Source organism: Scyliorhinus torazame, chromosome 5, assembly GCF_047496885.1.
Source record: "Scyliorhinus torazame isolate Kashiwa2021f chromosome 5, sScyTor2.1, whole genome shotgun sequence".
Classification (NCBI taxonomy): domain Eukaryota; kingdom Metazoa; phylum Chordata; class Chondrichthyes; order Carcharhiniformes; family Scyliorhinidae; genus Scyliorhinus; species Scyliorhinus torazame.
In genome coordinates, this window is record NC_092711.1 from 233,031,772 (window position 1) to 233,056,613 (window position 24,842).

The window sequence follows — 24,842 nt, forward strand, 5'->3', positions numbered from 1 at the left end:
ATTCTCCCAAACATTTCTGAGCGTAGTCTCCAGCAGGAAATGAGGTGCAATTCCCACAGAGTGGACTGGCGCGATCCACATTGCAATTTATCCACACTTGGAAATGTTTTTGGAGCCGGGACAGATCACACCAAAGGACTCGAAGACGTTGGCAAAACCAGATCCACAGAGAAGGGCGCCCGATCTCAGAATAACTATATAGAACACCCCCCCTCTTCTTGCCGGTAAAGACCTCCCCCCTTCAGGGTCACCCCCCTTCCAGCCCTGCTCCTTGGCAGTGAAAACTTGATGCAGCCTCCTGGCAGTGCCATGTTGACACTGGCAGGGTGCCGGGGCAGTGCCAGGGCACTGTCCAGCCCTGCCCCTGGCCACTCTGGGTTACAATGGCCGTCAAACCCCCCATTGTTGCCATTTATGTCTATCCAGTGAATTCAATAGTGGCTGCAAGAAGGTTCTCATTGAGGTACCCTTGCATGTTAATGTATGAGTGGTGACAGCTAGTTCTATTGTGGAAACGTACCTCTAGTGCAGGCATGCTGTTCAGGCATCAGAGGTTGAAAAAGATCCAGTCCACTCAGATTGCACACCTACCCTTTCGCGGAAGCATTTCAGACTTCTAATAAAACACAATGATAAAAAAGTACTCTGACAGAGCACCTGCTCTTTCGACTGAGCACTTTAGATTTAATGGGCTGTGAAGTGCTATAAAAACAAAGAAAGCTTATTCCTCATTTGCGATAGTCTTCAGCTGTCAATGAAAAGGCTTGTAAATGTCAATAGGGTGTGAAATTGAATGTAAACAACCAAGTACAAAGGGATAAAAGAAGGCACAGTGCAATATTAAAACCAGAGAGACTATTTAAACTTCAAGGGGAGTGAAATGGAATAAAAACAAATAAGTATAAATGGAAAACTTCAGGGGGAGTGAAAAACTTCTCCAAGAAACAAGCTGCAGCATAGCTCTGTCCAGTGAGAGGATTTTAAGACAGACAAGCTGCTGTTTTGCTATGCCCTATTTATAGGGTGTTGAACATGAAAGAAAGCAGGCTTCAAAGCTTCACATCCCAAAGAGACCACGATCCCCACACTTGGCACCCTCCAGCCCAGCTCAAACCCCCAACACCCAGCCCATAGTATCTGATCAGTGCCTTTGTGCTCCCTGAAAGCGGATGTAGCGGTGCACCATGGCATATAGGGCATCTGTCACTGCCCGGATGCACCGATGCACCGATGTCTGCGATATGCCGGACAGGTCCCCACTCGGTGCCTGGAATGACCCCGTTGCATAAAGGTTCAGGGTCACCGTAACCTTGACGGACACGGGGAGAGGGTGTCCCCCGTCAGTGCCATGCGGTGACAGGTGTGCCAGCAGGTGGCAGATGTGTGCCACGGTTTCCCGCCTCATCCGGAGTCTCCTCCTGCATTCCCGGTCCGTGAGGTCCTGGTATGACTGCCGGGGCCGGTACACACGGGGCGCCTTCGGGTGCCTCCGTTGCCGTGGGGCCGTGACGTCCTCCTCCCCCTCCTCATCCTGTCGTTCAGGTGTCCCTCCAGCCTGGGCGGCTGCCGCCTGTCCCTCTGCGGCAGCCTGCGCCGCCTCTCTGGCACGCTCCTCCTCCTCCCCCTCCTCCTCATCCAGGGCAACATAGACATTAGCAGCTGCCGCCACGGCGGCCAACATCGCTGGATGATCGGAAAACATGACGGCCTGGTGGGGGGGGAGAGGAACGACGACATGTCATCATTGCCCATATCCCCTCCTCCCCCCAGCCAGGTGGCATGGACCGCATGGGTCCAACTGTTGGAGGCTGGCACCTGGCCAGGTGGACCAACTCACTTGCCCTCGCATCCCCCTCCGCGGCACGGACCCCCCCCCAACCTCCACCCAGGCACGGACCCCCCCCCCAACCTCCACCCCGGCATGGACCCCCCAATCCCCCTCCCCAGCACGGACCCCCCCCCCAACCTCCACCCCGGCACGGACCCCCCCCCAACCTCCTCCCCGGCACGGACCCCCCATCCCCCTCCCCGGCACGGACCCCCCCCATCCCCCTCCCCGGCACGGACCCCCCCCATCCCCCTCCCCGGCACGGACCCCCAACGCCCTCCCCGGCACTGACCCCCCCCATCCCCCTCCCCGGCACGGACCCCCCATCCCCCTCCCCGGCACGGACCCCCCCAACCTCCACCTCGGCACGGACCCCCCCCAACCTCCACCCCGGCACGGACCCCAACCTCCACCCCGGCACGGACCCCCCAATCCCCCTCCCCGGCACGGACCCCCCCATCCCCCTCCCCGGCACGGACCCCCCAATCCCCCTCCCCGGCATGGACCCCACCCCATCCCCCTCCCCGGCACGGACCCCCCAATCCCCCTCCCCGGCATGGACCCCCCCCCATCCCCCTCCCCGGCACGGACCTCCCAATCCCCCTCCCCGGCATGGACCCCACCCCATCCCCCTCCCCCGCACGGAACCCCCCAACCTCCACCCCGGCACGGACCCCCCCCCAACCTCCACCCCGGCACGGACCCCAACCTCCACCCCGGCACGGACCCCCCAATCCCCCTTCCCGGCACGGACCCCCCCCATCCCCCTCCCCGGCATGTACCCCCCAATCCCCCTCCCCGGCATGGACCCCACCCCATCCCCCTCCCCGCACGGACCCCCCCATCCCCCTCCCCGGCACGGACCCCCCATCCCTCACCCCGGCACGGACCCCCCCCCAACCTCCACCCCGGCACGGACCCCCCCATCCCCCTCCCCGGCACAGACCCCCCCCAACCTCCACCCCGGCACGGACCCCCCCATCCCCTTCCCCGGCACGGACCCCCTCCCGGCACTCCCCTGGAGCCCAGCCCGCTCTAACCACCCCCCCCCCGCCGCACACACACACACACAACCCGAGACACACCTCTCCTCACGCATTCAGACTCCGGCCACGCCATCGCCTGCCCAGAGCCACCCCCCAGGCCGTCACTCACCTCCACGCTGGTCGGCGTGAACCTGGAGCACACGGTCACGCCGATGAAAAGGAGGTTTAATTTACGTCGACGTGAACGGGACTTCGGCCCATCCGGAAGGGAGAATATCGGCAGAACGAAAATCGGCTGCCTTGCGCAGACCTGTGACATTCTCCGACGGCAGCGGCGACATTAACGCCCCGCCGACTTTTCTCCCTTCGGAGACTTCGGTAACCGGCGGGGGCGGGATTCACGGCGGCCAACGGCCATTCTCCGACCCTCTGGGGGGTAGGAGAATGACGTCCATGGAAAGTACCTGATAAAATTAATTTGACAGTGAGTAATTTATATAACTCCTACTAGTTTGTATTCTTGCACTATTTTGTGTTACAATAGACCAGGGAGGCATTCGCATTCAATAAAAGAAAAGATACAGGAAATCTGAAATAAAGTCAAAAAGTGCTGGTAAAACTTAGCAGGTCTGGCAACATCTGAGCAGAGGGAAAAATGGGTAACTTTGAGTCCATGACCCTTCTACAGAACTGAAAACGGATAAAATGTGATTTATTCTATACTCAGAGAGGGGTGTGGGACAGAATGGAAAGTCAGTGATAGATTGGAGTTGAGGAGCGATTGGCAAAATGTTATGGACATGAGACAAAAGGGCTGTTAATGGTGCCATTGAGGACTGGAGAGTGTTAATAGTGGCAAAGGTAGGATTGAAAAATGTTTGAACAGGAAAACAGAGGTCAGTGCTATTAGGCACGTAGCAATCTTCTGGACTCAACATTAAGTTCAATAACTTTAGTCTGTGAACTTTCACTTCCATCTTGACTCCCCCTTTTGATTTATGTTATTCAGTTCCCCTGGCATGTCCCGACACTACCCAACCCTCTCCACGTGTGTGATGAATATCATGGCAATCACAGAATTGGATAAAATAAAAGTTTTAGTGAGAATTGAACCCCTAGCCAAAAGTAGAAACTGGTGGACGTGGCTATGCATTTAGACAGATATGCCACCAGATAGCAAAACGCTACAAATAAAATCTGTATATTGGGATTGTCATTCAGGATCCCTAATATCCATTGGGATAGAAACGTAAAAAATAAAATTATGAATAAGACTCAAATAGTTTCAACTACCCCAAACAACTAATGTAATGCAAAAAGAATAAATTGTACTCCAGGATTTGGGCTGATAAGCATAAATTCTTCCGGACTAAGAAACACCATTTGCAAAAGTGAAGCAAGAAAGCAGAGATAACGTTATATAAAAATTGTACAAATGACCATTAGTTGAAAATGAAATGACTGAAATGAAAATCGCTTATTGTCACAAGTAGGCTTCAAATGAAGTTACTGTGAAAAGCCCCTAGTCGCCACATTCCGGCGCCTGTTCGGGGAGGCTGGTACGTAAATTGAACTGTGCTGCTGGCCTGCCTTGGTCTGCTTTCCTTGAAGAGCGATTTAGCCCTGTGCTAAACCAGCCCCAGTTTGGTCATATTTCAAGAAGTTTGACACCAAGACCATCATTAAAAGCCAATAAACTGTCCTATTAAGGTCGGCCTGCAAAATCTAAACTGCAGGGCAACCGCCCTTAAATGTAAACCATCCTGCAAATGTAAAGTGCAGGCCAGCTTACCTTAGGGCTAAGAAAAAAGGCTATCCCAAAAAATGTATTTTAAAAAAAACAGGCTTATTCAGAGCAGTACACCTGCATCTCTCCTTACAAGACAGGAATCAAAGGTTCTGTTCCTCGCCTGTTCATTGAACAAGTCATTTGGGCATGAAAGTATGTCTTTCTTACTTTGATCGAAGTTTTTTGTCATAGAGATAGCCTTTTGGATATCCATGATTATTACATTTCTCTTTTAGTAATGAAAATCTGTTGGAAGACTTGCATTCTGTAATCTCTTATACTTTTTATGTTTACAATAAAACCAAAGATGTAACTGCGGATGTGTTCGATTGAGTAAATCAAAAGTTCCTATTAGCAAGTCCTGGAGACAAGTACCTATGCTGAAAAAGTATTGATTTAGTTTGAGCAACTCATCTGGAAAATCCCTATTAGAAAGTAACTGAGAATTGTCTAACTACTTGGGACTCTGACGGTAATCTCCCCATAGTGAGAGCCACTCATTGTTCTGTCTAGGGAGATAGCTTTCCCTCTTTCAGTCGCTTAGTCCCAGACAGACTAATAAAATTAATCATCCAGATCAGAAATCCTAAATCCGTCACACATGGGCCACTGTCCTTTTGTTTATCGAGCATTTTCTGTTTTTATTTAAGCGTTGTCATTGTTTAAGATTAGCAACTGATTAAATTACAAAGTAAAATTTTCACTTATAATTTATAAGTTAGAGTATATGTGGTGATATATGACTTGGCTCCATTTTGGATCAAGCTGAATCAGCAATCAAAACTGACACCAGCTTGCACACCTATTTAAAGATTTATTTTTGCATTTCATTTTTCATTTTGAGCACCTGGATTACTGTTGTTGTTTCGTTATATCCTTTAGAAATTAAAAATGTAACTACTGCTCTTCAAGGATTAGCACCAGTGATTTTTGACTACGCAGCAAGTAGACAGGGAGAAAGTTTTGCTTTATCATAAGTAATGAAAGGAAGTCCATACTAGCAAGATCAAGAGTTATATATATTAATGATCTGACGTACAGGAAGCTTTTAGTTCTCCACAACATTACTCTGGATAATCAATTGTAAGTTACTGCATTAACTAAGACTCTCAAAAGGACGATCTTAAATAAAACATGTATAAAAATGGACTTGATGCAAGTTGAAAACAACAGTCAACAAATGCTGCATGCTGGCGAAATACCCCGTTGGAGTTTATGAATATTGAATTGAGGCTAGTTCACAATCAACCAGGATTGAATTATTAAAAAAAATCCCAAGAGAAGTGTTGTCTGCATCAAGTGATTTTGGCTCAACAATCCCAAGCTTAGAAGAAACAATAGGACTGGCAAATATTTAATTGTATAAATTATAAGTACTCTATTTTTTTCGGCTGAGCACTTATGTAAATATTTCTCAACAATCGTTTCTGATGGGTGTGAATAATTAACTGATCCTTTTCAAATGAAATTTCAGCGGAAACCAGGTTGGATTTCAATAATTGAGTGTGATATATCACAGATAGGTTGTGTTGTCTCTGGACACCTGCATTGACTTTCGTTTTCAAAAATGGAACGGTGCTTCACTGCACCTCTCAATTCTCAATATCTGTATGGCTTTTGAGAGTAACGATTTGAGTTTGGTCTGGTAGGGGTCTGAGGCCTGTAGACTGTGGTCCCAGTGCCATGCTAGAGATCTTGGATGCATTGTGCGGGAAGTGTTTCCAATTGGGTAAGGTTCAAGTAAGATTAAAGTTTTTGAATCTGAGCACAAGCTGGAGGGAAATGACAAGGGAACTGAAATCCTGCAAATGAAGTTTCCATAGTTGGGAAATAAATTAAGAAGCAGTATGCTTGATGAACTTTAAAGCAACCATCATCAAACACAGTATATGGTGGTGAAATACCACACTGGAGTGAATGAATCAGAGAATTTACAGTGCAGAAGGAGGCCATTTGGCCCATCAAGTCTGCACTGGCCCTTGGAAAGAAAACCCGACTCAAGCCCACGCCTCTACCCTATCCCTGTAACCCAATAACCCCACTTAACCTTTTTGGACACTAAGGGCAATTTAGCATGGCCAATCCACCTAACCCGCACATCTTTGGACTGTGGGAGGAAACCAGAGCACCTGGAGGAAACCCACGCAGACACGAGAGAATGTGCGGACTCCGCACAGACAGTTGCTGTGAAGCAACTGTGCTAACCACTGTGCTGCCGTGCTACTTTGCTGAATATTAAATTGACGCAAGTTCATAATCATCCAGAATGTATTTATAAAATGAAAAGTCTCAGTTGGTGCAGCAACATGCAATTGATATTCAGAATAATGCTTCCTTTATGTCAGATGGTTACTGAACCTATCACTTGCTTTATCAGCCTGATGAGTAAAGTCAAGGGGAGTAATCCCAGGATTATTCCCTCTACCACATGTCAGTCAGTGTAGCAACAATAGGATCAGGGAGGTAAACACATAGTTTTGAATGATGATGCAGGAGAGAAGCTTTTGGATATTTGCAGCATTTTTGGAACAAATCCTGGTTGAATCAGAGGGAAGGGCATCACATGAATAAGGCTGGCATCCAACATCTTTGCTGGGAGGGTAACTGTTGCTGTTGGGGAAAATATAAGCTAACATGATTGAGGGAGCAAACAAAATAAAGAAGTAGAGAGAAAGAACAAGAGGTGTGAGAAAGATTAAGCAAAACAACAGGAGAGTATGGTGTCTAGCCCCTTTAAGTGGCGATCAGCCAATATGGTCACGTGACCTGGACAAGCCAATCAGGGGACCAGGATGGGGGTTTACCCAAGTAAGCATGGGCTTTTGCCTCAGATCAATTCCAGACACTGACTGGCAGCCACGAAGCCGCAAGACACTAGTGTGTTTTAGTTGAAGATGGCATGTTTTAAATAAAGGTTAGTTATTTCATACCTAGCTGGTGGTCCAAAGTTATTAATTTGGCGTCAAAGATAAAGCAGAGGATGTGTGGTCCCAAGACTGTGAGTACAGAACCCTTTGAGGTCGAAGTCAGGTTGCTAGATGAAAGTGTGCTGCAGGAAAATGACTCTATTCAGTCGATTAGATCCCTTTGATGCCTCCGTTGAGGATTAGACACCATGTAGAATGTTTATATTATTATTTTATGGCCAATGGAAAAGAGGAGGACGGGAAGCAGAAGGCAATCCTTTTAAGCACCTGGGGACGCAAGGCTTACAATCTAATCCACAGCCTTATGGCCCCAAACATGCCCGATTCTACTTCATTCACACGGGTAGTGGATTTGGTGAAGGCACACAATCATCCAAAGCCCTCAGTCATCCTGCAGTGTTTAAGTTTAATTTCACAGGGAGAGTCCCAGGAGAGACCATTGCAACAATTGCTAAAGCAAATCACTGAGCACTGCACCTTTGGTGCCAATCTGAACGATATGCTGAGAGATTGCTTAGTTTGTGGAGTAAATAATGAGGCTACCCAGAGAGGGTTTAAAAAATATATATTTTACTCCAAACAATACAGAAAATTCCACAAACATATAAAACACACTCAAATACATTACGTTTCTCATTTTTGTTTTTATACACAAACTAATTAAAATGCCAAAGAAAACCTCTAGTTTGAAAAGTGTCATGAGCTCTTTTACACCCACCTGAAAGGGCAAATGGGGCTCTCAGCCCAAGCCTCATTATGTACGCTTGAGCCCAGATAGCTAATACAATACAAGAACGCCTGCGCCTCAGAGGAACATTGTTTGATTGACATCTCAGGCTCTCTGATTTCTGTTGACAGTTTGTTTATTAATGCAATATAATGGTTTCAAGGGTTGGTGGTTTGCAGTTTTTGAAACTTCAAACTGCCTGGATGATTGATACTTTCATTACCTTGCCAATCGGACTTTTTTCAAGCATAGGGGAAAGTTATCAATAAATTACATTTTTGGATGACACCGGGGCATGGAGGGCCTTGGAAGTGGATAGAGGGGCACAGAGGGCATGAGGAGACAGAAAGAGTGGCTGGAAGGACAGACCTTGACATAGAAAGTATGAAAGGACATAGGGTTGATGGAGGGCACGATATGGCATGGATGGATAAGAGGGTGTGTTTGGAGGTTTGAGGGGAAACGCTGGAGGGCCTTTCTATTTTAACTGGGATCATCCCACTTCTGCACCCAGAGGTCCCTGTGGCTGCCTCTACAATTTAGTCCTTTGTGGGCGCTTCTTCTGAGGCGAGTAGGCCGAATCAAGAATTCTCCCGGCTTTGAGGATGAAAATATTGGCTATTAAGTTTGCCCACACTGCGTTGGTGGGAGAATTCTGACTAAACTGTTCTGTTGATTTTTAAACATGTTACTTCCACAAATGCTTTTTTTGAGTGGATTCAAACAACTGACAAGCTATTTGACTCCTACAAATTTCTCTAAACTCACTAATTCTCCTGTGCCATGTGTAATTGTCATAGGAATTAGCTGAACACCAGCAGGGAAAATCCCCATTTGCCCTCCAAACATTGAACATCTTCCAACATCTTCTGGCAATGATATACATACGCAAAGCAGCAGATTCCCTCCAAAGATCAATGCAGCCACTGATGCTTCTTTAATCTTGTGACTGGCACATAGCTGCTGCACTTAAAATGTCAGAAGTAGGAAAGAAAAGAAAGGCAATCATTTCCTGTTGATTGCACTGACTTTCCAATCAACGGCCAATCTACAAAAGATTACAAACGACCGCAGATTATCCCAATTTGCGGCAGCTACACCCTCTAGATATAAAAGTGCAAGTCACTTTCACACAACATTGCCTTAGGAGAGGAATTATGGTCGGGATTGCCCCGCCGTTCACACTGGCGGGATCTTCCGGTCCCGATGTTGGCACTCCCCCGCCGCAGGTTTTCCGGTGACAAGGGGTGCCTTCAACGGTTGAAAATGGCGAGAGCAGAAATCCCATCACCAGCCAATCATGGTGGTTTGTGCGGAAAATTCCACCCAATATGCATTTTACCTCATACGCAACCTCTATCAGGACACTCCCTTCATCTTCCTGTGAAAAATGCCATACGAGATGCCCCAGCTGATGCCTAAATGTTGCTGAGTTTGTTACAGTTGAAGCAGTGATGCAAAACACAACTGTGATCCGTTGAATTTAAAATGGATCCATGGTCACACTACCGTTGGACAATGGTACATCACAGAAACAATGGGCTGAATTCTTCCAGCCAAATCGTGACAGGGAGCGGGTGTGTAAAATGCAGCAAGTTCAGTTCCAAGAACAAAACAATTCTTCACTCAGCTGTAGAATCTCACACCTCCTCTTACAGACTCCTTGTAATCAATTGAAGCAGAGGAAGTGCAGATTATCTGGCTTCCCAATCTGAACTACCATAAAAGAGAGAGATGGAAACTCATTATATGGTAAAAGATGCTTGTGATGATATGTGCCTGCATGCATTAAAATGTAAGATGCCCAGCTGAACAAGGGTTAACATGGGACTGCAGAGTGGCACCACCCACAGTGTGATACAACTAGTCACATTGTCAGAGCTAATTCCTATGACAATTACACATTGCACAGGATGAACTTTGTAAGCAGCTAGCTTATGCAAAACTACATTTGATACTGTAGATCGTTAAATTCTCCTAATCAAGGCATTTATGTTTCAACACCCAAGCCTCAAGATCTCATTGATGAGCCACCAACACTGTAACATAAATAATCCATATTACATAAATAATATGAACGTATTAACAACCACTTTGTCTCTCTCCTAAAGTGGAACAATGGAATTCTGGCCAGAAACATAGAAACTAATTGCCAAGCTGCAATTAACCATTAATACGACATATCGCATGATGCAAGCCTCTGGCTTTTTTGGATCGATGTCTTTAGCCTCACAAGCAGTCTGCTGTTTAACATCCAACTGGTGAAATGCTCAAGAAGAGCATTTGAAGCAGAACAACAGCCTGATCCTCAAGCCTGCCTTTGCTGGAAGATTTCCTACCATTGCCTGTAGAACCAACCTAGTCTCTGTGGACTGACTTCAACCTGCAGTATCAACTGTAAAGCAACTCCAATGGAACTCAAAATCCTGCAATAAAGATTTCCACATGGGACATAGACACTGGACTCTTGAAATCATGTGAACTAATATCCATTTCTGTGGTTCTTGTACTGTCAATATTCATTTTAGTAAAACTCTTTTGCCTATCCCCCTTCTGTGTGTGTGCGTGTGTGCACGCATGTTGGATTGGATTAGATTGGATTGGATTTGTTTATTGTCACGTGTACCGAGGTACAGTGAAAAGTATTTTTCTGTGATCAGCTCAACAGATCATTAAGTATATGAGGAAGAAAAGGGAATCAAAGAAAATACATAATATGGCAACACAAGGTAGACAATGTAACTACATAAGCACTGGCATCAGATGAAGCATACAGGGTGTAGTATTGATGAGGTCAGACCTTAAGAGGGTAATTTAGGAGTCTGGTAACAGCGGGGAAGAAGTTGTTAATTGAGTCTGTTTGTGCGTGTTCTCAGACTTCTGTATCTCCTGCCCGATGGAAGAAGTTGGAAGAGTGGGTAAGCTGGGTGGGAGGGGTCTTTGATTATACTGCACACTTTCCCCAGACAGCGGGAGGTGTAGATGGAGTCAATGGATGGGAGGCAGGTTCGGGTGATGGACTGGCGGTGTTCACGACTCTCTGAAGTTTCTTGCGGTCCTGGGCCGAGCAGTTGCCATACCAGGCTGTGATGCAGCCAGACAGGATGCTTTCTATGGTGCATCTGTAAAAGTTGGTAAGGGTTAATGTGGACATGCCGAATTTCCTTAGTTTCCTGAGGAAGTATAGGTGCTGTTGTGCTTTCTTAGTGGTAGCGTCGTCGTGGGTGGACCAGGACAGAGTTTTGGAGATGTGCACCCCGAGGAATTTGACACTGCTAACCATCTCCACCTCGGCCCCGTTGATGCTGACAGGGGTGTGTACAGTACTTTGCTTCCTGAAGTCAATGACCAGGTCTTTAGTTTTGCTGGCATTGAGGGAGAGATTGTTGTCCCTGCACCACTCCACTAGGTTCTCTATCTCCCGCCTGTATTCTGACTCGTCGTTATTCGAGATCCGGCCAACTATGGTCGTATCGTCAGCAAACTTGTAGATGGAATTGGAACCAAATTTTTCCACGCAGTCGTATGTGAACAGAGTAGGGGGGCTAAGTACCATCTTGCGGGGGCCCAGAATTAAGGACTATTGTGGAGGAGGTGTTGTTGTTCATTCTTACTGATTGTGGTCTGTTGGTCAGAAAATCGAGGATCCAGTTGCAGAGTGGGGAGCCAAGTCCTAGGTTTTGGAGCTTTGATATGATCTTGGCTGGGATTATGGTGCTGAAGGCGGAGCTGTAGTCAATAAATAGGAGTCTGATGTAGGAGTCCTTGTTGTCGAGATGCTCTCGGGATGAGTGTAGGGCCAGGGAAATGGCATCTGCTGTGGACCGGTTGTGACGGTATGCGAATTGCAGTGGATCAAGGCGTTCTTGGAGTATGGAGGTGATGCGCTTCATGATCAACTCTCGAAGCACTTCATTACGACTGAAGTCAGCGCCACCGAACGGTAGTCATTGAGGCACGTTGCCTGGTTCTTCTTTGGCACCGGTATGATGGTGGTCTTCTTGAAGTAGGTGGGGACCTTGGAGTGGAGTAAAAGATGTCCGCGAACACCTCTGCCAGCTGGTCCGTGCAGGCTCTGAGTGCATGACCAGGGATCCCGTCCGGGCCCCTCGTCTTCCGAGGCTTCACTTTCAGGAAGGCCAATCTGACTTCGGAAGCTGTGATGGTGGGTATGGGTGAAGTATGGGCATCTGGGGCACTCGACAGCGGATTGTTGGTTACCTGCTCGAACCGAGCATAGAATGCATTGAGTTCATTGGGGAGGGGTGCGCTGCTGCCAGAGGTACTGCTCGGCTTCGCTTTGTAGCCCATTATGTTTAGACCTTGTCACAACCTCCGAGAATCTGTCTGTTACTCTAGCTTGGTTTGCTATCCTCTCTTGGCATCTCAGATGGCTTTGTGGAGGTCGTACCTTGATTTCTTGTACAGGTCAAGGTCGTCTGACTTGAACGCCCCAGATCTGTCCTTCAGTAGGGAGTTAATCTCGCGATTGAGCCATGGTTTCCGGTTGGGGAACGTACGTACTGCTTTCTTTGGCACGCAGTCGTCCACACATTTGCTGATGAAGTCTGTGACTGTGGTGGCATACTCATATAAGTTGGTCGCTGAATTCTTAAATATGGATCAGTCCACTGTCTCTAAGCAGTCACGTAAGAGCTCTTCTGTTTCCTCGGACCAGTACTGCATGACCTTCGTAGCTGAATTATCCCGCTTGAGTTTCTGCTTGTATGCTGGGAGAAGGAGCACCGTCTTGTGGTCTGATTTCCCAAACTGCGGTCGGGGATAGAACGGTAGGCGCCCTTGATTTTTGAGTCGCAGTGGTCAAGAGCGTTGTCGCCCCTGGCGGGACAGGAGATGTGCTGGTGGAATTTTGGCAGTACGCTCTTGAGGTTGGACTTGTTGAAGTCTCCGGCCACGATGGACAAGACTTCCGGTTGTTCTGTTTCGTAGTTGTTTATAACTGTGTACAGTTAGTCCAGCGCCTTCCTCACTTGCCTGGGATGGGATATAGACGGCTGTGATAATGGCTGAAGTGAACTCACGTGGAAGATAGTATGGGCGGCACTTCATGGTCAGGTATTCCAGGTCTGGGAGCAGTAGGTCGCCAGGGTCACCACATCCAAGCACCAGGAGGAGTTGACGAGAAGGCACTCTCCTCCACCCTTTGCTTTGCCTGATGACGCGGTGCGGTCCACCCAGTGAATTGAGAAGCCTTCAGGTTGTATGGCACAGTCCGGTGAGGCATGGGTGAGCCATGTCTCTGTTAAACAGAGCACACAGCAGTCTCTTACTTCCCTCTGAGAGGTCAGTCCAGCGTTAAGTTCATCCAGCTTGTTTTCAATCGCTTGGACGTTTGCCAGGAGTATGCTGGGGAAAGGGGTCTTGAAACCACGTTACTTCAGTCTAACCTGCAGACCGCCGCATTTCTCTCGCTCCCTCGGTCGGCGGCTGCGGCTGGATGATCCTGGGATCCGATGGAAAAGTTTGACCTTGTGGAAGGTAGGTGGTTGCGTCTGGCAGGGTCCAGGGCGCTGGCAGGGACCAGGGCACTGGTTACGTTTCCGGGGTCACGTCTGGCAGGGTCCCGGGTGCTGGTTGACATAGAGGGGTTGCTACGGGGGCATGTTTGCGATTCGGATGGGTCGCGTCGTTTTGCGGGCATGGGAATACCTTGCAGCGTGTTCGGGTCCTCGCGCGGGGTCTCTGCCATTTCGGGGGTCCTGGGTCGTGGGCAGGGGCTTCCTGAGGCAGGTTGGGCTGAGTCCTGTGGTCTGTTTCCTCCCTCGGCACTCCTGAGGTCGGGTTGCTGGGCGGGCCTCTCCGTGTCGGGTCGCTGGACGGCTCTCTCGGGGTCGAGTTGGGCTGGTCCCGTCGTCAGGGGTCGGGTCGGGGGCTCCGGGGACTGCGCCGGGTGATCCGGGGGCTGGCGTTGGTTGTTAGGCCGGGTTGGGAGCTCTGAGGTCCGGGTCGGCTCCAAATCGAGGTCGGCGCTTCACTTCCGGTTTGGGCCCGATCCACTTCCAGGTCGTGGAGGTCAGGTTGGGTCCGGTCTAAAGGTCTCCAGGGGCCTCGGAGGATGTTCAAGCCTGCAAGAAAAGATAAAAGGGAGAGGTTAGTCATAATGTTAGTCTTAGAATTAAATTTTAAAACATTAGAATGAGTATAAGTTAAGTAAAAAGTGGATCTGTTGGGGAGAGCTCGCAGAGAGTTGCCTCGCTCCGGCGCCATCTTCTGTACATTCTGTGTGTGTGTGTGTCTAATGGAGTGGAAAGGTATAAACATTCCTACCCTGGGTATTGAATGTGAAATACACTAATCTTCTGCGTTAATCATATTAAGAGTTTTCTGTGGGTTATTCGTAAATTGGAGCACATAAACTGAGGTTTTGGACCAACACGTCACCGCATACTTTAAAAATAATTCAAAGCACCATCTGCTTAGGAACAGGTGGTGAGAGAAAAATAAGTACAGTTTGCCTGTCTCTCTCCTGTTTGTAACAGTTCTATTCAATCTGAACAGAAAGAGGCCAAATTCCTTAGGCAAATACTTGGAAAATATTTCAGTCCAATGCAAGACAATAAACAGAGAATTTACATGATGGGCACCATCTGTTTAAAACCAAACCAGTCAGAAGGATTGTGAGGCCCCACCTTCGCAGTCTATATTTGTACTGAAAATCAAGACCAGTCGACCTTTTGCCCTTCTGCTCCAGTTCTGTTTGAATATATTTTCAAAAATCTATTTTGATAGTGTATTGACTCAATGTCAGTGTTAAGAGAAATAATTGCAATTTTGTGAACAAATATGCACATGGAACCAATTTTTATTGAAGAGAAAAAGCCGAAACAAATATTGTCAGTAATTATTAGTGACCAAACACTTAACTTGTTAAAATTAATAGGTTTACCCTTGGATTAAAACAGCAGAACATCGATGACTATGTTAAAACTGTGGAAAAGTGTTTGCCTGTTCTCATCATCACCAAAACTTGGTCAGATAGTGGACTGAAAGATGGCAGACTTCAAGGATGTGCCGAAATGGTGCACGTGTCCATCTGCTTTCTTCAACTAAGGTGCCCTTCTCCTGAACCTGAAAATCAGTGTTCGGAGGGCATTTGGACAACACTAAGATTCAAACTGAAGAGGCCAAACTAAATCTGAAATTATTTCTTTGGCTAAAACATTCCTCATATACAAGCATATTGATGTGATTTATATCAGATGTAAAATAAATTTGTCCTTTGTCAACTGTTAGACCACCACAAAGAATTCCTATGATCGTCTCTGTGGATTAAATAATCATAAATTGCAGATAAGGGGTGAAATTCTCCCGAAACGGCACAATGGCCGCCGACTGGCGCCCAAAACGGCGCCAATCAGACGGGCATCGCGCCGCCCCAAAGGTGCGGAATGCTCCGCATCTTTGGGGGCCGAGCCCCAACATTGAGGGGCTAGGCCGACGCCAGAGGAATTTCCGCCCCGCCAACTGTCGTTTAATCCACGCCGGCGGGACAGGCAATTTATCGGCGGGACTTCGGCCCATCCGGGCCGGAGAATCGAGTGGGGGGGGCCGCAAACCGGTGCGGCCCGATTCCCGCCCCCGCCGAATATCCGGTGCTGGAGACTTCGGCAACCGGCGGGGGCGGGATTCACGGCAGCCCCCGGCGATTCTCCAACCCGGCGGGGGGTCGGAGAATGACACCCAATATATTTTAAAAGATCCTTTTTAATTTAGGAGTGTCGCAGGGAATTACTAAAAAAATATTTGTGAACAATGTGATCAAACAATTCTTTAACCATTGAAAATAAATAAGTTAATGCCACTGGTAAAATAGCTGGGGAAATAATTTAGTTTCAGTGTATCAAGTCTAAGTGCAATATTGTCACTCACAAGAATATACAATCTATTGTTGTCTTCTGCTGGATGATTGATTTAGAACTTGCATTCCATAAAAACAGCATGATATCTCAGAGATACTTTTTAACTTTACAAAAATACTTTCCTACATTAATAACAAGCTCTGTCATTAATTCATAAAGACGTCAAAACTGGTCACATTTTGAAAGAAGGAGTGGCTCCATAAACTCTGTAACATCAGGTCTGAAAGGACATTGGGAGGTGGACATTCCAGTTAGTGGCAATGCTGCACACATTTCCCTTATCGATGAAGTTTCCTGCACTCCAACCAAACTGCTCATTTTCAGCCAGGGCTTCCGATTCTAGCTGAGGCAAAAATGGGCCAATACAACCCCCACTCCCAGGGTAAGTCTAGAAAATGGAGAGTCAAAGGAAGGGGAGGATACACCCCTTTTTACAGCACCAACTGTCATATTCAGGTAAGTTTTGAAATTAAAGGTCCCCAGCCTTATAGTGAATAACTGTCGGTTCATGAGGTGGTGAGTGAGTGAGTGAGTGAGTGAGAGAAAATGGGTTGTTTTGGGGTTCGCCTGGTCAGGAGGATGATAGTTTGAGAGAGATTCGGGTTGGATCAGAGGGCAATACGGTCAGGCAGCTGATGGTGGAAAAGGAATTTGGGAAGAATCAGCGGGGATGGTCAGGTCAGGTCAGATCGGGAATAGTGATGGCGGAGTCGGATCCGGTCATGTAGGTGTTTGGGACACAGACTGTATTGGGGAATGGGGGGGGGAGTGATGCATTTGTTATGCTCAATTCATTGTGCTAGATAATCTCTGAATTAGATCAAATATTAACCAGTGCAACATTTCCAGGGTAATTATGCAAAAAAGTCCTGTGTAACAAAAACAGAAAATGTTGGAAAATCTCAGTCTGGATAAATCTTCATCAGAGCTAGAGAGAGCGGGAAATATGTATCCTGTTGTGGGGGTGAGGAAGTGGACAGGGGAGGATGGACCACCAAGGCTGGATAAATGGTCAGCGATAGGTGAAGGCTATGGAGAGATTAACAAAGATGCTACGAACAAAAGACAAAGGGAATGTAGATGGTGATATTCATGGTTGAGAGGTGTGCTGATAGTGGTACTTATGAGATCAGAATGTGTTAATGGCAGAACAAAGGTAGGCAGTGCATCAATAGACAAGCTGGAATAGGGGACAGATGGCCCTCGTGGGATGGGGCAGAGGCAGGGGAGATGATGGCAAGTGAAAAACAGATCCCCTGTATATGCCCAAATCCCCAAGATTCAGATCAATGTCAGAGACATTCACGGATGGTCTGAGGCAGTGGAAATCAGCCCATTGGAAGTTTAAACTTCCCAGGCAATTTCAGTATAAGTGAATGTGCCTGGACTCCCATAGTGTCCTGATGCATTCGCTACCCTGGACATTGGAAGATTTGGGCCATTAAATATCATTGTACAATGATCCACCAATATTGCCCTTTAGTCAGCCTTAACAAGCAATAAAGCATATTTTGCTATGATTTGTTGTTGGATTTTGGGATCTCCCTAACCGTCTGATGAGCACCTTTTCCTCAGAGTCTTTACATCAGAAATATTCAATTGGAATTCTATCCCTCCACCTATCAACCCTACCGCATGGATGTGTCTGAAAAACTCAATAATCACAAAAGAGAAGTTTCTGAACTTCAAACCGTGTTACCAAGGACAAGTCCAACTCTTGGGAGTAATGAAGAAAATGAACAAAAAATGCTGGAAACACTCAGTAGGACAGGCAGCACTTGTACAAAGAACTGAAATGTTGCCTGCTGTTCAACCAAAACAAATCTATGAGCAGGAAAGCCTCCTCGCAGATCGGGGTGCTATTTTGTCTGGCTGTCCTGATCCTTTCCCCACCCGCACCCTTTCAGACCACTCCCGATTTAGCCCCCCTCCCCCTAATTCAGGAGCTCCTTGGGAACACCCCCTCATGCCCCTGCACCTGGTAAGGCCCCCCCGGGGCCCGACCCCTGATCGTGCCAACATGGCACCTGGGCACCATGGCACTGCCAACCTTGCACTGCCAGCATGGCAATGCCAAGGTGGCACTGCCAGGGTGCCATGATGGCAGTGACAAGGTGGGCAGATGCCAGAGGGAGAGCCAGGATATGACCCTGCCCTGCCCTCAACCACACGGACACCTCTAATAGCCTGGGAGACCCTCCCTGTGCCATTACGACTGGCCTATATTTGTAGAAGCCAGTACTAAATGGCACCCTAGCGAAGTCTGCAAGGAGTGGCTGCTAGGCCCCGGCGCCAGGAGAGTCCAGCAAACACATATTTAAAAGGCTAATTTAAATATGCAGATTTGGGTCATGCCCAAAGAGGGCGCGATTAGGTCACAGTGTCTCGTGAGACTTTGTTAGATTTCGCGAGATGTTTTGAGCGTCGCGAATCTCGTGAGAGACCTATCATGAGTTTCGATGGCCTTGGCCCAAAATCACGTTGGACATGACGAGGCCATTGAATTGTGCCCGGTAACAGTTCAGAAATGAATCCTTCAAAGATTATGATGAACACCCTTAACATAACTATACTCCTTGATGCACGATCAATTGCACAAAGACTAAAGTTGGGTACAACTGTGGCTTTATTACAGTCAGATGTGTGGCCTCTTGCTGCAGCTGGCGAAATTGCAGGGCACTGGAGGTCATACACATTTATACAGTTCTCCGTGGGCGTAGCCAGCCAGCAGGAGCTACTGGCGAACCTGTAGTGCAGGTCCTACCTTACATCTCCCATTGCAGTGGTTCACCACACTCTTCAAAGCGGTTGCCTGGCCTGCTTTGTGTTTGCAGAATTTTCCAATTTTGTTTTAGCAGATCCAGTTTTTCCAGCTTCTGCACAAAAAAGGTTGTGGTCCCACATGTGGATCTCAATGGAATTTATTTAATGAATTCAAGTAAGCCTTATCTACTTGATAGTTCTACCCATCCGTGAATCTCAGCAGACTCATAAGACAAGAACAATTTTTTGCGCTTCTTTTATGTTCTTTGTTGTTGCTGCAAAAATAAGGAATCAGAGGTAACACATGTTGACTTTGCATAACATAATGCGAGGGTTTTATCAACAAGATGCTGCTCAAACGGTACAATGGTAAACTCCACAAAACTCTCCAATTATGTTACTGCTTAACACGTGGCATTACACCAGCCAATGGTGTTACTCTGATACATAACACCCCTCCCTGTTTACTTCTTTAGTATCCTTGGCATTTTTACTTCTCCGGTCACCAGAGAATCAGCACGGTCGGCGCGATCAGCCAGGTGGGCGTGGCGCCGGTCGGGGGCCGCTCTACGCAGCCCGCTCGGCGATTCTCCGCGCGCGATGGCCCGAATGGCCGCCGAGATAGGCTGAGTCCCACCGCCGCCGTTCACATGTGGTCCTACCCGGCGAGACGTCGCCGTTCATCCTGGGGGGGAGGGGGGATCCGACCCCTGGGGGGGCCTCCACCGTGGCCTGGCCCACTGTTGGGGCCTATCGATCGGCGGGCTGGCTTCTCCTGGTGGGGGCCTATTTTACTCCGTGCCGGGCCCCTGTAGCTCTACGCCATGTTGCGTCGGGGCCAGCGCGGAGAAGGCAACTAGCGCGCATGCGCGAGTTCGCATCGGTCATAACGCGCATGCGCAGATCCGTGGTGCCCGTTTGATGCCGGTACCGGCAGCTGGAGCTGCGTGAGTCACTCCAGTGCCACGCTGGTCCCCTGTAGGGCGCAGGATTGCTGATCCTGTGGGCCTGTTGAGGCCGGCATAAAAAGCAGGATCAGAGAATCCTGCCCAGTGTTTCTGCATATTAGTGTAAAGTTATTGACACGTTTAGTAGAGAGCCTTTATCCCTCAAAATCTTCTCTGCATGCTTGAAAAATTGTATGAAATGTTCAGCTAAGCTGTGGGTAGCTGGATGGTAGGCAGCAAAATTAATCTGGCAGATACCACACCACTTCAGATAGTCCTCGAATTTGGTTGATGTAAACTGCGAACCAGTATCGCTCATGAGTTGTTCAGGTCACCTGAATCTTGCAAATATCTCATCAAGTCTTTCTGTGGAATGTTGCGTAGTTGTCGATTGCATGGTCGCAACCACCAGCCACTTTGAATGTGCGCCGACCATCACCAAAACCATGTGTCCTTTGACTGGTCCCACATATTTGACATAAATTCTTTGCCATGACCTGGTAGGCGATTTCCATGGATGGAAAGGTTGGAATGAGGTACATTTCTCAACGCAGCGCAGGATTGGCATAACCCCACTTTCTCCTCTATTTGGGCATCCAAACTGGGTCGTCCAGAAATAGCTTCTCACCAATTCCTTCATTCAAAATACACTGGGCTGGGCTTCATGCTTGTGGTAAACCACTGTTGCACCTCTATTAGGTGATGTATGGTAGGCCCTGTACTACATGTTCGTTAGTAGTCCCTGCCTGCTGGCTCCGCCCAGTAGGCAGAGTATAAATATGTGTGTCCTTCATGCTGCAGCCATTTCGCCAGCTGCTGTGGGAGGCCACACATCTTAGAGCAAGAAAGCCTCAGTTGTACCCAACTCAAGTCTTTGTGCATTTGATCGTGCATCAATTTATTGCTCTAAGATTTTCAAAAGATGAACCTCCGTATCAAACCGGATCGCCTGCAGCTGGATCCGCATTCAAGACTTTCAACACTGGCTAGCTTGCTTCGAGGCGTACATCAACTCAGCGTCCACCCCTGTCTCGGAGGCTCAGAAGATACAGATCATGTACTCAAGGTTGAGCTCCAGCGTCTTTCCGCTAATCCAGGACGTGCTGAACTCCGCCAAAGCCATGACGCTTCTCAAGGAGAATTACACTCACAAGATGAACATGCTCTTCGCCAGGCATATACTCGCCACTCGCTCTCAACTCCCTGGTGAGTCCTTAGAAGACTTCTGGCGGGCCCTAATCCCATTCGTCCAGGACTGCGACTGTCAGGCCGTTACAGCCACTGAACATTCAAACCTCCTTATGCGGGACACATTTGTTACGGGGATTGGGTCGGACCTCATACGCCAGCGACTGTTAGAGGGGGCCATGCTCGACCAAGCGGAGACAAAGAAACTAGCGCGCTCCATGACGGTTGCCTCACGCAATGTTCAGGCCTACACCCGCAGCCGCGCGGCCCACCCCTCCTACGCATCGTGGACCCCACAGACGGCCATCCCAGCGGGGGCCTTACCCAGCCAATACGCCTGCGCCACGTCCCAGCCAGCAAACCCCGGGGGTCCCCGATGCTATTTCTGTGGCCAGCTGAAACACCCCTGCCAACGTTGCCCGGCCCGCGCTGCCCTTTGTAAGGCTTGCGGCAAGAAGGGGCACTTTGCCGTGGTGCCAGGCCCGTGCAGTCGCTACTATTGCCCCCACCCCGCTCGTTTACGGACAATGGGCGCCGCCATCTTCTCTCCTACAGACCAAGCAACCCGAGCAACACGTGCGGCCCATGGTCGCCGCCATCTTTTTCAACTCCCACTAAGTGCGGCCCATGGGCGCCGCCATGTTGTATTCCTCTAGATCTTCAGCGGCCATTTTGTCCTCCTCGAGATCATCAGGCACCGCCATCTTGTCTGCCCCATGGCACATGGGCACCGCCAGCGTTCCAGGCCCAGGGCCACCCGGGCTCCCCGTCATCCTACACCAGCGACGACCGACCACGACTCACCTCAGTGACTATCGACCAGTCTCGTCCGCACAACCTGGCCACCGCATCGACCAGCGAGACAAAGTCAATGGACACGTTACGTCTTGCCTGCTGGACTCCAGGAGCACCGAGAGCTTCATCCACCCGGATACGGTAAGGTGCTGCTCCCTCGCGGTACACCCCGCCAATCAAAGAATCTCCCTGGCCTCCGGATCCCATTCCATGGCGATCCGGGGGTACTGTACCGTCACACTCACGGTCCAGGACGTAGAGTTCAGCGGCTTCTGCCTCTGCGTCCTCCCTAACTTCTGTGCTGCCCTACAGCTAGGCCTGGATTTCCAGTGCAACCTCCAGAGCCTAACCCTGAAATTCGGCGTGTCCCTACCACCCCTCACTTTGCGCGGCCTCGCGACCCTAGAGGTCGATCCGTCTTCCCTCTTCGCAAATCTAACCTCGGATTGCAAACCCGTCGCCACCAGGAGCAGACGGTACAGCATCCAGGACAGGACCTTCATCAGGTCCGAGGTCCAGCGGCTGCTTCAGGAAGGCATTATCGAGGCCAGCAACAGCTCCTGGAGAGCCCAAGTGGTAGTTGTTAAAACTGGGGAGAAACACAGAATGGTCGTGGACTACAGCCAGACCATCAATCGATATACGCAGCTCGACGCGTGCCGCCTCCAACGCATATCTGATATGGTCAATCAGATCGCACAGTACCGGGTCTTCTCAACTGTAGACCTCAAATCCGCCTACCACCAGCTCCCCATTCGTAAATCGGACCATCCATACACTGCCTTCGAGGCAGACGGCCGCCTCTATCACTTCCTCAGGGATCCCTTCGGCGTCACCAACGGGGTCTCGGTCCTCCAAAGGGAGATGGACCGAATGTTCGACTGGTACAGTTTGCGGGCCACCTTTCCGTATCTAGACAACGTCACCATCTGCGGCCATGATCAGCAGGAACACGATGCCAAACTTGCCAAATTTCTCCAAACTGCTACTCTCCTCAACCTCACCTACAACAAGGAGAAGTGCGTGTTTAGCATGACCCGCTTAGCCATCCTCGGCTATGTGGTCCAGAACGGAGTTCTGGGGCCCGATCCCGACCGCATGTGCCCCCTCATGGAGCTCCTCCTCCCACACTGCCCCAAGGCCCTCAATCGTTACTTGGGGTTCTTTTCGTACTACGCTCAGTGGGTCCCAAACTGTGCGGACAAGGCCCGCCCACTCATACAATCAACCCATTTTCCCCTGACGGCCGAGGCACAACAGGCCTTCGCCCGTTTCAGAGCTGATGTCGCCAAGGCCGGGGTGCACTCAGTAGACGAGACGCTGCCCTTTCAAGTGGAGAGCGATGCATCAGACATCACCCTAGCCGCAACCCTCAATCAGGCAGGCAGACCCGTGGCATTCTTTTCCCCCACCCTTCATGCCTCAGAAATTCGGCACTCATCGGTCGAGAAAGACGCCCAAGCTATCGTTGAAGCTGTGCGGCATTGGAGGCATTACCTGGCCGGCAGGAGATTCACTCTCCTCACTGACCAACGGTCAGTAGCCTTCATGTTCAATAACACACAGCAGGCAAGATCAAGAATTATAAAATCTTGAGGTGGAGGATCGAGCTCTCCACCTACAATTATGAGATTTTGTATTGCCCCGGTAAGCTCAACGAGCCCCCAGGTGCCCTATCCCGAGGTACATGTGCCAGCGCGCAAGTAGGCCGAGTCCGGACCCTGCACGACAGCCTTTGTCACCCGGGAGTAATACGGTTGTAACATTTCATAAAGGCCCGCAAACTTCCCTACTCCGTCGAGAAAGTACGGACAATCACCAGGGGCTGCCAGGTCTGTGCGGAGTGGAAGCCACACTTCTACCGGCCAGACCGTGCGTGCCTGGTGAAGGCCTCCCGCCCCTTTGAACGCCTCAGCATGGATTTCAAAGGGCCCCTCCCCTCCACCGACCATAACACGTATTTTCTCAGTGTGGTCGATGAGTACTTCAGATTCCCCTTCGCCATCCCATGCCCCGATATGACGTCTGCCACCGTCATCAAAGCCCGAAACACAATCTTCGCTCTGTTCGGTTTCCCCGCCTACATCCACAGTGACAGGGGATCCTCCTTTATGAGTGATGAGCTGCGGCAGTTCCTGCTCAGCAGGGGTATAGCCTCCAGCAGAACGACAAGCGACAACCCCTGGGGAAATGGAAAGGTAGAGAGGGAGAAGGGGACGGTATGGAGGACCGTCCAACTGGCCCTACGGTCCAGGAACCTCCTGGCCTCCCACTGGCAGGAGGTCTTCCCTGATGCACTGCACTCCATTCGGTCACTTCTGTGCACCACCACTAACAACACACCCCATGAACGTCTTTTTGCCTTCCCCAGGAAGTCCACATCAGGGGTGTCGCTCCCGACTTGGTTCGTAGCCCCAGGACCCGTTCTGCTCCGTAGGCACGTCCGACTCCACAAAGCGGACCCCTTGGTGGAAAGGGTGCATTTGCTCCATGCAAACCCCCAGTATGCCTACATGGCGTACCCCGATGGCCGCCAGGATACTGTCTCCCTCAGGGTGCTGGCACCAGCAGGTTCCACACACACACACCCCACCCCCCCGGCGCCAATCTACCCTCCCACGGCGCTCCCAGCAGCAATCCCCCTGGGATCATCCGTCCTTCCCCTGTTCACGCCCGAGGATGAAGAGGATTTCAGCACTCTCCCAGAGGCATTGGACATCGGACCAGCATCTGCATCTCCGCCACCACTACGTCGCTCCCAGCGGCACATCAAGGCCCCGGATTGGTTAAACCTCGAACTGGTCCACTGGTCTTCAAAAGACATTTTATTTCTCCCCCTGTCAAGGATTGTAAATGTTAATGTAAAAAGAAAACCATTTTGTTGTTCGTAGTTCTCCAATCCCCCCCCCCGGACTCAATTTTAACAGGGGGTAACTGTGGTAAGCCACTGTTGCACCTCTATTAGGTGATGTATGGTAGGACCTGTACAGGTTCGTTAGTAGTCCCTGCCTG